Consider the following 13,334-nt stretch of genomic DNA (forward strand, 5'->3'; position numbering starts at 1 on the left):
GAATTACAGTATTTCCCAGCACTCTGTCAAAACAGGATTTTTCCCAACAAACCATTCCCATAAGCTCAATCTAGATGAGCTGTTAGTGTTGTCTGTTGGGAGCTTCTTCTCACTTAATGAATCCGATCATATTCATATTCTGTCAGTCTCATTTGGCAGAGGCAGCCTGTCGCTGGGTGACTCCACCAGGCAGCTCCTGGCCTGTGGTCAGACTGCCCTCCGCATCACTGTCACTTCAGACTTCAGTGACCCTCACCTGCACCACTGGCACAAAACTGAGCTCCTGGAAACATGGTAGGTGCAAAACAATTGCATCTCGAGACAGCCTTAGAAGCAGAACTGACAATCGCTCCCTTTGGAGCGGACACAATTGCTGCACATTTATCCAAAGAGAAGGGGAGGGTTTGGTGAGCAGTATCCAGCTCCTGGGGAAGCAGAGCTATCAAGGACAGCACCCTGGTGTGTTCCTCCCCTCCCTACCAAGTACCTCCTGCACCGCCCCATAGGAGAACTGCTGGGCCCTGCGGTCACTGCCTGCAGCCACAGCTCTGCAGCCAGCAGCAGCACGCGGGGCTGAAAGGGCGGAGGTTTCTTTTTGGGGATGAGTTGCATTATGAGGAGGAAAAAAACTGCTTCTTTCTGGCAAATCCTTGTCCACCAGATTTCATCACCTTGTCAATAACTTTACACGTTGTCAGAAACAGATTGCAAGGAAAGAAGGAGGTTTGGTGAGACAGGAGCTCCGCAAAACAGGGAGGAATCGAGAGAACAAAGTGCTGCAGCACGTCGGGATTCCGCTCTGCAGTGGTGCTCCAAACCAGGCCAAGTTTCCTGCCTGGATTCATGATGAACATTTACAGCCAGTTAAGTAGCAGCTGCACATCCATCAAACTCATTGTATTAGCACCTTGAAAACATAAAAGTCACGAAACAAAGAAGGCAGCTGCAGCGCTCCCTCTGGGAGAGGAACACAGGTGCCGGCCGCATCTACAGCAACCAAGGCTCCCTGGTGCCCAGCCCCAGTCAAGGAGCACAGTGTAATGAGCAACGTAACCAACAATGAGCACAGTGTAACAGCAAGCTTACAGGTTGTGTCAGTGGGAGCCCCCGCGGGTGGAGGTCAGGGCACTCATACTGAGGAAGACTTCAGCAAATGTTTTCTGCTGCCACAGTGCAGAGGGTTGGGAGCGGGCCATTGGAGGTTGGGGCAGAAACAGGCAGTGTTGGGAGAACACTGTCACAGAGTCAAACAAGTACAGCCTATAAAGCCAGCCGGCAGCACCAGGTGTAACCCAACCTCTGCACCCATAGCAGGAGGTGGGGCAGGGCTGCCAGCACAGGGGGCAAAGGCACCATGAGGATCCCATCCCACAGCCCAGCAGCACCAGGACGGCAGAGCACCCCCAACCACAGCTGGCCTTAGCAGCCCAAAGGGAAGCAGAGCTCTCTCAACTAAAGGCACAAAGTCCTTAAGAGTACAACTGCAAACCCCTGCTGGTTTCCAAGGCTGCGTGGGTCCTTGGCAAGTGGAACACGCCAGCCGTGAGCACAGCTTGGAGCCATTTCTGGCAGTTTCTCTAAATCCAGCTCAGTGCACAGTGCTTCCCCTTGCCTCCAAGAGATCCCCATCTCACCCACACTGCTCTGCAGCCCCACAGCTGCCAGCAGCTCCGTGGCACCATGTGCTGCTCCTGCAAGGGGATGGGTGCAGAACAGGCAGGTTAGCGTGCAGAACAGGGGAAGAACAAGGGCTGGTATGAGGATGAGGAGAAAAAAATAGGGATTACAATACAAGGAAAGTGAAAAGAGTCTAAAATTAGCAAAGACAGACAAAAGATGAAAGGGGAGAGGAGAATAGCTGACGGAAGAAGGGCTCAAACTGTGCAGAAAGCTATGCAGAGATGGCTGCCCATCTCCTCCAGCCCCACTGCCCAGGGCAAGGATCTGCATGGCAGCAGCTCTGTGTGGCAGGATGAGAATGCCCTGCAGGCTCTTGAGCAGCTTAAGGAAGTGTGAAATTCCAGCAAAGGATCTATGAATGATGTATTGAATAATGTCATGGTTCTTTAACTTTAGCAGCAGATTTACACGGTTATGGAAGCAGGAGGCAAAATGCAATTTGGGGAATAAAATTAACTGAAATTCCTGAGAGTCCGAGCAGAGCAAAAAATAAACTCAAAATCCTCAGCCATGAAGTATCACATTTGCAGCCACCAGCAGTGGAAGTGGCTGGGTGCTGCAGTCCCCCCCACCTGCACTGCCCACAGCCACACACCCAGCCCACAGAAGGACACACCATGAGAACTGCACCCATCTCACCTGAGCAGGGCTGAATTTACAATAACACAATTGCGATTAACACAGCAGACACACCCCACTTGCCCTCCTGAATGATTCCAGGGGGAGGCAATGAATTTTTTCCCCTAGTCAAGAATGGCAAGCAGAATGTTCGTGAAAGTTAATTGCAAAGCTGGGGCTGGTCAGTTAAGTGCATGGGTACATGAGGTATCAAGAGAAGGCACCAACAACCACTTCCAGCTGTAAGGGCTGTCAAATGCCCTATCCCTTCAGATAGGAGCAATGCTCATGTCTCCTGTCTTTCTGCTTCCTCCTGCAGGTAACATATCCCTGTGAGAATGGGAGATTTGGCTTCTTGTACAGAAAACCATCGTGCAGAGAGGGCAAGGTGCACTCCAGTTGATTCCAGCTTTTAACAGAGAAAGGCGAGTCCAAACCCTTAGCAGCCAGGGACAACATGGATGAGCAGCAGCCCAACACTTCTCCTATCCCAATGCCATGCAAACCCACGGGACAGTGGGATTGGGAAGCTGAGGGTGTGGATCAGAACCCTGCTTGCTATCGAACAGACAGCACTGCTACTAGCGCCACGGCTGAGTTCTGATAACAGCCATGAGCAACAGGAAGATGTGCTGGGGGGGTCTGCATGGCAGAGCCCCAGAGAAGCTTCACACAGAAAGCAAGGGCAGCATTTGGCCCTCAGAACTTAACTTAGCAAGCCTAATTGCATTAACTACCACACAGCCTACTGCTTCATCTGTAATGAGTTTTAGGATTCAGAAGCTCAGAATTGCATCTGCAGAAGCAGACTTGCAGGATTGAGCTATTAATAGCCCCTGGTCCACACTTAGTTTCAGTGGAGAGACGCAAGGGGGAGGAGACAGCCAGAAGGAGATAATGCACTTGGGTGACACAAAGCCAAAAAAAGGCTGATCTGCTTCCCCACCCCTCACACACAGCTCTGCCTTGCAGCAGGGAGCAAACAAAGCATCATACAATTAACTCATAAACATTCTAATTAGAAAGTTCTTACATTCGATCTGATGCCCAAACACAATGAGACTTCACTGTCTCCTCCTAAAGCCACGTAAAGATGAGGTAAGGCTGCGAGCTTCCGCCCAGCTCCAAAGCAGCACTGCCAAGATCTGCCAAAATCAGCACGTACCCTGGAAGGGCTCTAATGGATGCGAATCAGCACATACACTTGTACCGCTCAGGCAAGAAGCCTCATCTCCTTTGAGAGGCGCTCTGAAATCTGCCGGTGTGAGGCTCTGGGTCAGCACTGGGACCATTGCTGCCATGGTGCAGCAGAAAGGTGCCCTGGGCACACGGGTGGCAGTGCTGTCCCTGGGTCACCCCTGGCTGTGAGAACAGCAAAGCCGCGTCTCGGGGAAGCAGACAGCCCCAGCCACGAGGTGACCTCTGCATGGCATCGCAGGCAGCGCCTCGGGGGACTCAGGCAGGTCAGGTGTTGGCCTTTGGCTGCATTTTTACACAGAAGGAATGCTTCTTTATTACCTCCACATCTAAGAAACGTTTAACAACCTGTTGCTGTACTTCAGCAGCAGTGCCCAGCTGCTGGATTTTGCAGCCCTCCTCATGAGAGTGCCGTATCAGTGTCACACAGCAGCATGAGATGGGCTCCGTCCCAGCGGCGGTGCAGGAGCCGCTCTGTGCACAAGGAGTGCATGGCTCATGGCACCACACAGCACAACACTGTGCTCAGCATCAGGCAAGGCTAGCAGAGATGGCTGCTCTGCAGCTTCCCCAGCACACACACAGCCCTGGCACACCTGCTGGCATCAGCTTGAAGGCTCCTCACTGTCACCATGCCTCTCCTTCCCACCTCTGGGTTGGATTCTGCTCTGGCACATGATCACAGCAAATGCAAACATCAGCAGCTCAGAGCACAAGTCAGCACATTTCCCAGTCCAGCACAATGTCTGGGATCCACAGGCACTGCCATAGGGCTGAGACCCACTGCTATAAGACCCAGCTGTACTCTGTATAGCTGTGGACCGGCAACTGCAGGAACCCACAGCCCAGAGATCTGCGGGAGGAGGAGAGACACCTCCAGAGCATAGCCAGAACTCAGCAGCACATTGCTGCTTGGAGACCTGCAGATCCCAATTCACTTCAGTCTCTTCTAACATAATGACTTTTTGCAGAAGATAATTGCTGTGGAGACGCTTGCAAGGATTTTGATGGGCCTATGCAATGACACCTTGGCTTCTTCCAAAGAAACAAGCAAACAAACCACAGGAACACCAGAACCTGCATTATTTGTATCCTCCAGCTGAGAGTGTCACCCCTGAGCCGATCCTCACAGCCAGAGACAATCTCTCATCTATCGTACCATTTGTGCTAGCCAGAATTACGCAGTGGGGAACCAGCCACAAAGCAGCACTGCCAACGCTGTTATTATAATTAACGACCTGTCAGGCACAATCCAGGTCAAGTTCACCTAGTGACCTCTGAGGAAGCCCTCAGAAACCTCCTCTCATTCTGCCTGCTCCACCCCAGCCCTCAGCAGAGGATCACTGCCCTGGCAGCCAGACAGGCTCAGAGTTCCACCCGCCACTGCTTAGGGCTCACCTGCAGGGTAGCTGCGAGCATCCTCCCTCCAACAGCCACCACATCCTCTGCTCAGACAACAGCTACCTGCAGGCAGCCGGGGACTGGCTGCAGCATCTGATTTCAGAAGGGTTCATTTCACACTTATCTCCCGGTACATGCTCAGATAACTCATATTAAAAGTGTGAGATGTTCAGCTCCCTCTAGATTTCGGTAGATCTTGTGTGAATTAGCAGCCTATGAAAGCACTTCCTGCCGTATGTGGTTGGATGATGACCATTCCCTTCCTCTGCATAATCCTGTTGCCTGTGTAGAACAAAGTTCAACCACTGCCACAAGGGCAATTTCCCTTCCTCAGGAAGAACAAATTGTGCCTTAGCGCTCCCTGCATCCAGACAGCTCACCAGAGCTCTGCAATCCAGGTATCATCCCTATGAACCATCGTGGTGTTTCACAACAGCATAGCTCAAAGCACTTCCCTTAAAATGAAAAGACTAAAGAAGAGCAATTCTCTGAGCTGTTCATAAGGGAGCTGGGAACACACACAAGCGGCTGCAGAGGCAGCTGGGCTGTTCACTTCTCTCCCACAATTCACGATCCTTGGAACACAGCAACAATGGACTTCAGCGCCACATCACCCCGCAGTGCCCCTCCGAAGCGCCCAGCGTCAGGGCAGCGGCAAGAACCAGCCTCACCTCAGCTGTTCAGAGGTCTCAGTAAGGCTAAGCATAGCGCCTGGAGGCAGCGCTCAGCAGCACCGCGGTGACGGGGCTCCTCACCCACCTCAAAGACACATGAAGCACCGGGCGCTGAGGACACTGCATCTGGCAGCAATGCTGACGGGCCCTGAAGAAGCAAAGTTCATTTTCTCCCTGTACCATGAGGGATGAGCAACCCACACCTGCACACTGCAGCTCTTATGGCATTTCCTGAGGCTGTGCTCTGCAGAGCTGCCACATTCCTGCAGCACCATGACAGACAGAGGGTTCTTCCAGGAGCTGCACCATGAACACAAGCACTTACTGCTCTGCAACATTTATCTGACCAAGTTTAATGGCAGCAGCCAGGTGCTAAACAAGCGATAGCTTCCCCCAGACAGCAGTCAGCATCTGGCTCCCATCAGCCTGAGCTCTGCGTTTGGTGACATCCATCAGTGCTCACTGCAGACACGGCGAGGCGGAGAGGACGGCTCCTTTGCACTCTCCTGACCTCTGTCCCCTTCTCACCCAGCAATATTTACTAAACCTGCAACCGAAGCCATCAGTCATGCCTACTAACATTGCTCATCAGCTGCTAACTGCAACAAGGCTGCACAGGAATGAATTGTCAATAGCAGGTACTGACATTTGGCCTAATGCTCGTGTTTGTCAGGCTGCTTTTCATCAGTCAGATTACTTTTCCTTTACTCACTGAGCACAACAAAGGGAACACAAGGAAATGCCTCATGATGAACCACGGGGCTGCACAGCTCATTTCAAGAGCAGTGACACAGCCTCATGTGAGCAGGATTGCACCTGGGGACGTGGAGCTCCACTGCTATGGGCTCAGCAGCAGCACCCGGAGCTGCCCGAGAGAGCACTGGGCTGCAGAATGCTCCATTAAATAACAGCTGGTACATTTGTTATTAATAGATATGTCAGTGAGGACCTCTAAATTAAAAATGAATGAATGTAAGAAAATGCTAAGATTAAACTTAAAGAAGAATCAAGTAGCTTCAAAAGTCTGCAAGACTCTGGAACCGACGCACACACAGCTGAGCTCACTGGACTGACACCAGCGTGGCTGTGCCATGACACTGTGCTCCTCCTGCTCCCATGTTTCCTGGGGAGCATCAGCACTTTGTTCAGCCCCCACTCCCGTAATGTTCTCTAAGAAGAGCAGCAAATCTAACCAAACTGCCAACAGAATTTTTACACTGAACTAGAGATTTACATCAAATCCACTTTGAGGATGTTATCGCAGGGTTAACACCCACTCAGGCTTCAGACAGTACAGCAGCAATAAATGGTAACGTGCACTAAAGAACAAGATTTAGATTTTGCTGAGCAGGCTTGGCATCTATAAATCTCAGCACTCTTAATATTTAAAGTTATTATTCCAGTGACAAAATAGACACGAGGGAGATAACAGTCTTATCTCCATTAATGTTTTATTGTTATTCAGAGAATACGGACATGGTCTGATCCAAGCCAAATCATGGCAGCTTGTTCACATACTTGGGGGGCAGAGATAGTGGTCGTGTTTTATGCCCGCTCTTTGAGCTGAACCACAGGGCAGAGGAGATCAAAATGGGGGATTAGTTGTCTATTTTGGTTTCTGCTTTCTATTTTCATTACCTTTCCATTCAAAGGATCTGCTTTAGCATGGATTTAGGAGAGATGACCGGCACACTGCTGAGCAGCTGACTGCCTTGCACACACACAAGAGAGCAAACAGCTCTAAAAAGAAACAAAAAAGGCTGTGCAGAAATTCTGCCTGGAAATGGCTCTCTCCTGCAGCCCTGAAGCCCAAACCCCTGTGATTCCTTTAACCTCCCACAAGGTTGCAAGAAAATGCACCTAACCTACTTGGAGTCTTTCTTTCTTCCTAAGGCACCTCACAGCACTTCAGCATCCTTTGCAAGTTGACCCTGAAACAGAGCGAGCTGAAGCTGCAGTAAGGGTTGGTTTGAACTCAGCAGCCTGAAGCAGTAAAAGACTGAAAAGCGACAAAACAGAAAAGCCACAGAAGCCACACAGCCACCTCCACAGCTCCTGCATCTCCCATGCTGCTGAAGTTGACACTGCTGGTGCCCAGGCACCCACCCCAGACAGCTGAGAAGAGGTACCACCAATCTGTGCCTGTGCCTCCAGAGCTGCCAAAAGCCAACAGCACAGCACAAAGGGAAACAGTGCCGTTCTCCATCCCTCCATGACTGCAGCCACTATGGGAAAACAAAATCTTTCAGTAAAAATCCATCAAAAGTTTCCCTTCGAGAAATTAGGCTTATAGTAGTACAAGGAGAAAAGTAACAGTGCTGGAATGACTGCTCTGAATGGAGATACTGGCTTTAATTGTTCAATTACACCTTCACTGGGGAGGACAGCAGGATGCAAGTTGTGAAAAGCACTTCTGACAATGAATGAACAACATCTCCCATCAGAAATGGGAGCTGCCACACAACTCATGCCCGTTTCACACAGAATTACACTTCTGGGGCATCTGGGAAACCAGGCACTATGGATGGTGCAGGCACCATGAGGTGCTGTGTGCCCACTGCCTGAACCCCGCGGTGCAGGGGCTCCTGCCAAGGAGCAGAGTGGCTCCATCCTCTGGCCACGTCCACCTCCTGCCCCTCTGCACCGCACAGAGTGCTCAAGCAGCCGTAGCTGTGCTCCTGGCCCTGGTTCTGCCACTGCAGGGCCGGGATGCTGCCAGCACCTGAAGGCACAGCTCTGGGGAGCCAAGAAGAGCGCAGGAGGAGCGTGGGATGTGCAGCCAAGCTCTGCAGGGGCGCTGGGAGAGGAGGGCACGTGCTGGGTGCTCAGCATCCAGCTCCAAGCTCGCCCAGCGCAGCCCGGCGTGGCCCCACACTCCCTGCGGTACCCATCCCCGTGGCTGCAGCTGGGCTTTGTGCCTGCTCAGCACGTCGACATAAGCATTTCCAGCTCCTGGTCGCAGCCACGCAGCCGAGCTGGGGAGGAGCAAGCAGCTGCTATTTTTAACCTGCTTGATCAGCATCCTGCCACGTCAACAGCAGCCTCAGCCCCGCTGTGCTGTTGCTCCACTTCCTCACCTCCACACACCTCTCACAGCCCATGCCAGCCCATTTCCAGCATCTCATACAGCTGGATTTTGGTTTTCAGAAGATCTCTTCCCCCAACTCTCCAGGAGTGGAATGTCTCTGCTCCAGCCCAGACTTCAAGCCAAGCAGCAGCTGACCATCAGCTTTCATGACCTTGCCTGGTTTCTTCTTGCAGACACTGTTCACAGAGATCTAACGACCCACAAGCTGGGAGCTTCCCAGCTGTGTTCCCCTGTAGGTAACTGCTGCTCTGGGGAGGTTTCAGAAGTTTCCCCATCAAAGCTATCACACCTCTATCCTAGCACAGCCCAGGGACACCACAGCCCCAACACGGCTGCAGGACGCAGCCCGGGGTGTGAGCACTCTGCATCGCTGCAGCCACCCCATCAGTAGTGGGCCTGAGTCTCAGCATTACCCGCTCCCAGCACTTCCAGTAATCCAGGATTACAGAGTCCCCAAGCAAATCTATTCTCTCATTAATCCACAGATTAGAGCATCCCAAGTCAGCTTTGACGCGGTACACCAGGAGTGGCCAAGTTAGGCTCATCCCTTTTGCAGTGACCCCAGGATTAGATAGGAGACACGTCCACAGCCCTGCAGAACAACTGGACCACGTGCAGGGAGAGGTCAGGGAGCCCCATAATGTCTGTGTAACTGAAATAATATGAATTTTGAATAACTGAATATGAATTGAATAATTTTGAAATAATGAAAAAAAAACCAAACCTGAAAGCACAAAGGATGGAGTTGTGTAATCAAAGTACTTACGTGATAAAACAACCACTTCAAGGAGGTTCCTGGATTAATCAAATCTCAATCCAGATGATCCCCAGACCACAATTAACATCATTCATAACAACAAAATACCTGGTAGCTCTCATCCCGAGCCAGGCACGGGGGAAACGCCTCACTTCCTGCTTCTAAGAGGACTATGCATAGATGTAAAAAAAAAAAAGCCACTGTCACTGCCACAGAGAGCTCTTAGCAAGTGGGCACTGAAAGCGAGAAAGCTTTTAGGCACTCAGCACAGCAAGTCTCAGCTCCAGAGAGCAGCTGATCCATCCCTGCAGCTCTGTTGGTGCAAGGAGAATGCAGCAGCCACCCAGTGTCACCTGTGACCTGAGGGAATGAGTGGCCAGAGGCGTCCAGGTTTGGGTGCATGGATCATTTCTCCCTCCACAAACCAGAACAAAAGAGCCCTGAGGAAGCTGTTCACAATCCAATACTCCTGGGGCCCGTGGGGCAGGGACTGCTATGCATGGGGCACACTTGAGTGGGAATGGAGGGTGGCAGAGGAGCTACAGCTGGGAGGAGTGAGATTAAACTGGGAAAAAGAATTGAGGGTTTAATGACAGATTTCTTACTGGCAAATCCATTTGGTTTTGGAAACACAGTTCAGAGCAATTAAAGATTCACTGAAGCGCCAGCCAACACCAGCGAGTGGGTGTGCAGGCAGGAGCTGCATCCTCAGCACCTGACAGAGCCCTGGGGCCACCCCATGCCCCACGGACGTGGCCATGCTGCCAGAAAGCAGGGCTGCTGCTGGAGGTGCAGCCGAGGGCTGCACTGTGGAACTGGGACAGCACCAGTTGGCCAAGGGCAGGAGCGGCTGCTAGCAAGGCCAGGTATTCTGTACAGTTCCCCAAAGTGCTCTGCTGGAAAGTGAGCGTGCCAGGGAAATGCCAGCCAATGCCTCATTGCCTGGCGCTGGGGCACTGGCTGCAGTGCGTACAGCCGGGGCACACAGCACACAACGCACACTGCAGACCATTCCTCCCACAGCTCTCCTGCGTCTGCAGCATGGAAGGAAGCAAGGGAACAGAAGTTTGGAAAGGAAGGGCACCTGTCAGGCCTCGCAGTATTTCCCTGTGTATCATACCAGGCCAGCAGGAAAGCATAGCTCTCCAAGAGCCCTACAGCAGGGCTGAGCTACATGGGCTCTCTGCAATTGCAGCCCTGGAGTCCCACAGCAGCATAAAAGGTACAGACAGAGGACAGGAGGACCCAGTCCCACCAACCAGGCATCTGATGGGAGATGCACCCCATGGCCACACACACCTCCCAGAGCACAGCCCTCGTTCTGCCATTCATCTGGTGCCCCGCTGGCTGAGCCCTGATGGCCACAGCTCCCATCCCATCCAAACCACAGAGTACAAGCTCCCGGGCACCAAGCAGAGCAAAGACTCCTCCCCTGTCTGTAGGCATTCGCCCAACTGCAGCTATGGGAAGGGGTCAGAATGGCCAGGTGGGTGGGAGGGCTGCACAACCGTGGCTCACAGCCCAACTGGAGGCTTCAGGAGATGATGCTTTTGATTGGGTTGCTGGGAACTGCCCAGCTTGAGGATAGGGGTGTGAGAAGCCCTTCAGCATCTCTAGCAAGCACATCTCAAAGTGGAAGTTATTCAGATGGTTGGTTTATATTCAGGTAGTCTTTATTTGTCCTGTTTTTGACTGGGAGCTCAGCAAAATTTCTAATCAAGATGGATTTCTGCGGCAGAACAAAGCCACCCAGTGTTCCACACACACAGCCCCCACTCTGGGGACACACTGCGAGGCCCTGGGCCACCAACCCTGGGCACTGCCCTGCGGAGGACCCCGGGCTGGACCCCCTGGTGTTGTGCACCACATCTCTGGAACTCGATCTTCCCTGGCAGCTAGAGTTGAATTAGCACAACGGGTGCATCTCCTTCATTAGGATACTTCTGAGAGTCACACAACAGGGCACTGAGTGTGTGCTTTTGAAATACCATCCTCGCCCCGTATTTGCATAAAAATACCAGACCTATTTAAGTGACACTTCACTAAACCACATTACATAAGTCTATTTACTTCCTCAGCTGACACACCACAGTCAACTCCGTTTCCAAAACAAGCCTTTGCCCTCCGAGCGGGCTTTGGGAGGGTTTTTAACTGAAGGCAGGTTATCAACCAGATCACTTTAGGAATACACTGCTTTCGCACGCAGTCAATAAATAAATAAATTGAACATTTTCTTTCATAATTTTTTCCTTTCACACCACACCAGTAAGCCCTACCACTTCAGAGCACACACAGCTTTCTGGGGCAGAATAACTACACCTAGAATCAGAAGCAATGGGTTGCCTACAAACATTTCTGTCTATTTCATGCCTATGGAGAGGATTGGTGGAGTTTTCTAGTGCTGTTTGCTACAACACTCTGAAAACACCAGCGTACAACTTCAAGAAATTTACCATGGATTACCAGACCAAATCTTATCACTGCAACAGCAGGCTAGAAAATCCCCGGCTTTCCGAGTGCCACCGGCTGACCTCACTGCAGGCGCAGCTCAGCCCCTCGTCCCTCCCAGCCAGGTCACAGCAGGGCAGCCACATTCCATCTGCACTGTGCTGCCTGCCACAGTCATGGTAAGCTCATCCTTCCACAGACCACAACCAAGGCTGCCTGCCAGGTGGAAGCACGGAGCTCCCCTGCCCTGTGTGCACTGCCCCATTGGAAGCCCTGTCTTGCATCATCCCACAAACACAGAAAAGTCCCCACCTGTGCAGGCAGAGCCAGGCCAGCACCACAGCCCTGCCCCGTGGATCGAGGCACATGGGGACACGGTGCGAGGAGCCAGCAGCACTGCAGCTTCACTCCACTGCCTCCAGTCCTTGCCAGCTCTGAGTACTTGCATTTCAGCTACACACAAGCAGTGCCAGTTTGCACAGGATCTTCTTGTGTAGCTCATCAGGTATCCAAAACTTGCAGTTACTATATTAAGGTGCCATTTTTCCAACAGATAGATTAACTCTCCTTGAGTGATGCCCTGAAGTCATAACTTCCACCAGTTCCACCAGTTCGGTCCTATGCTACCTTTCTCCAGAGCCTTACAAGAATGAACCAATAAGGTGTGGAGTGTTTGGCTGCTAACCAAGCAGCTGATCAGCCTGTCCATGCCCTCTGGTGTGGAGGCTTTGTCAGGGTTTCCTGTAAGGTGTCAGTTCTGGCAGGAGAACCAATAACTGCCTGAATGGGGCACTAGGTTTCGTCTCAGAGAAACTGCATTTTCCTCTTGAGGCAGAAAGCAGGAGGGCTGCACCAGTGCTGATCTGTGGCTGGCTGTGCTCCGGCTGCCTGTTTGCCCTAGGTGAGCACTTTGCAGTTCGCTGTTCAACCCCTGAACTGAGCACAGCCTCACTACCTCCCCTAACCCAGAACCATCACAGGAAATTCATGTCCCATTGCAGCAGTGGCCAGGGCCCAAGGCTGAGCCGAGGCTATGACGCCGTTCATGTCTAACAGGCATCTCCTCACCTCTGTAATACACAAGTCAGAAAGCATGTTTCTTCTTGCAGAGGCTTGTAGGAAGAATAGCCCTGAGACAGCCACTTAACTCCTGTAACAACAATTACACTCATTTATACTTCCTAACCTTGCAAGAACAGCTACTGTCCAAGGCTACTTAGGGAAGCACCTATACAATCATAAGATAAGGAAGCTTCTTTTGACCCTGTGCCCACCCACATCCCCCAAGCCTTCCCACTTAGCACAACAGCCATCAGGAATGCTCACCCTTGCAGGGCAGCAGCAGCATGAGCGCTTTGTTGCAATCAGGAATTCCTCTGCTCCACAGCAGCCCCACATGAGCTCTGCTGACTCCCACAGAATGGAACAGGCAGTGGGACGACGAGTCCCATGCTCACCTGGCCCGCACAGC

At 51.9% G+C, this 13,334-nt stretch overlaps 1 protein-coding gene across 2 annotated transcripts in view; it reads right to left on the reverse strand.

Moving 5' to 3' along the window:
• Positions 1 to 13,334, reverse strand: part of PPP2R2B (protein phosphatase 2 regulatory subunit Bbeta) — a gene marked incomplete at both ends in the record, with an annotated part of 63,629 nt that overhangs the window by 26,812 nt on the left and 23,483 nt on the right. The window lies entirely within an intron of this gene.

This window comes from Tetrao urogallus (genome assembly GCF_951394365.1).
Source record: "Tetrao urogallus genome assembly, chromosome: 14".
Taxonomy (NCBI): domain Eukaryota; kingdom Metazoa; phylum Chordata; class Aves; order Galliformes; family Phasianidae; genus Tetrao; species Tetrao urogallus.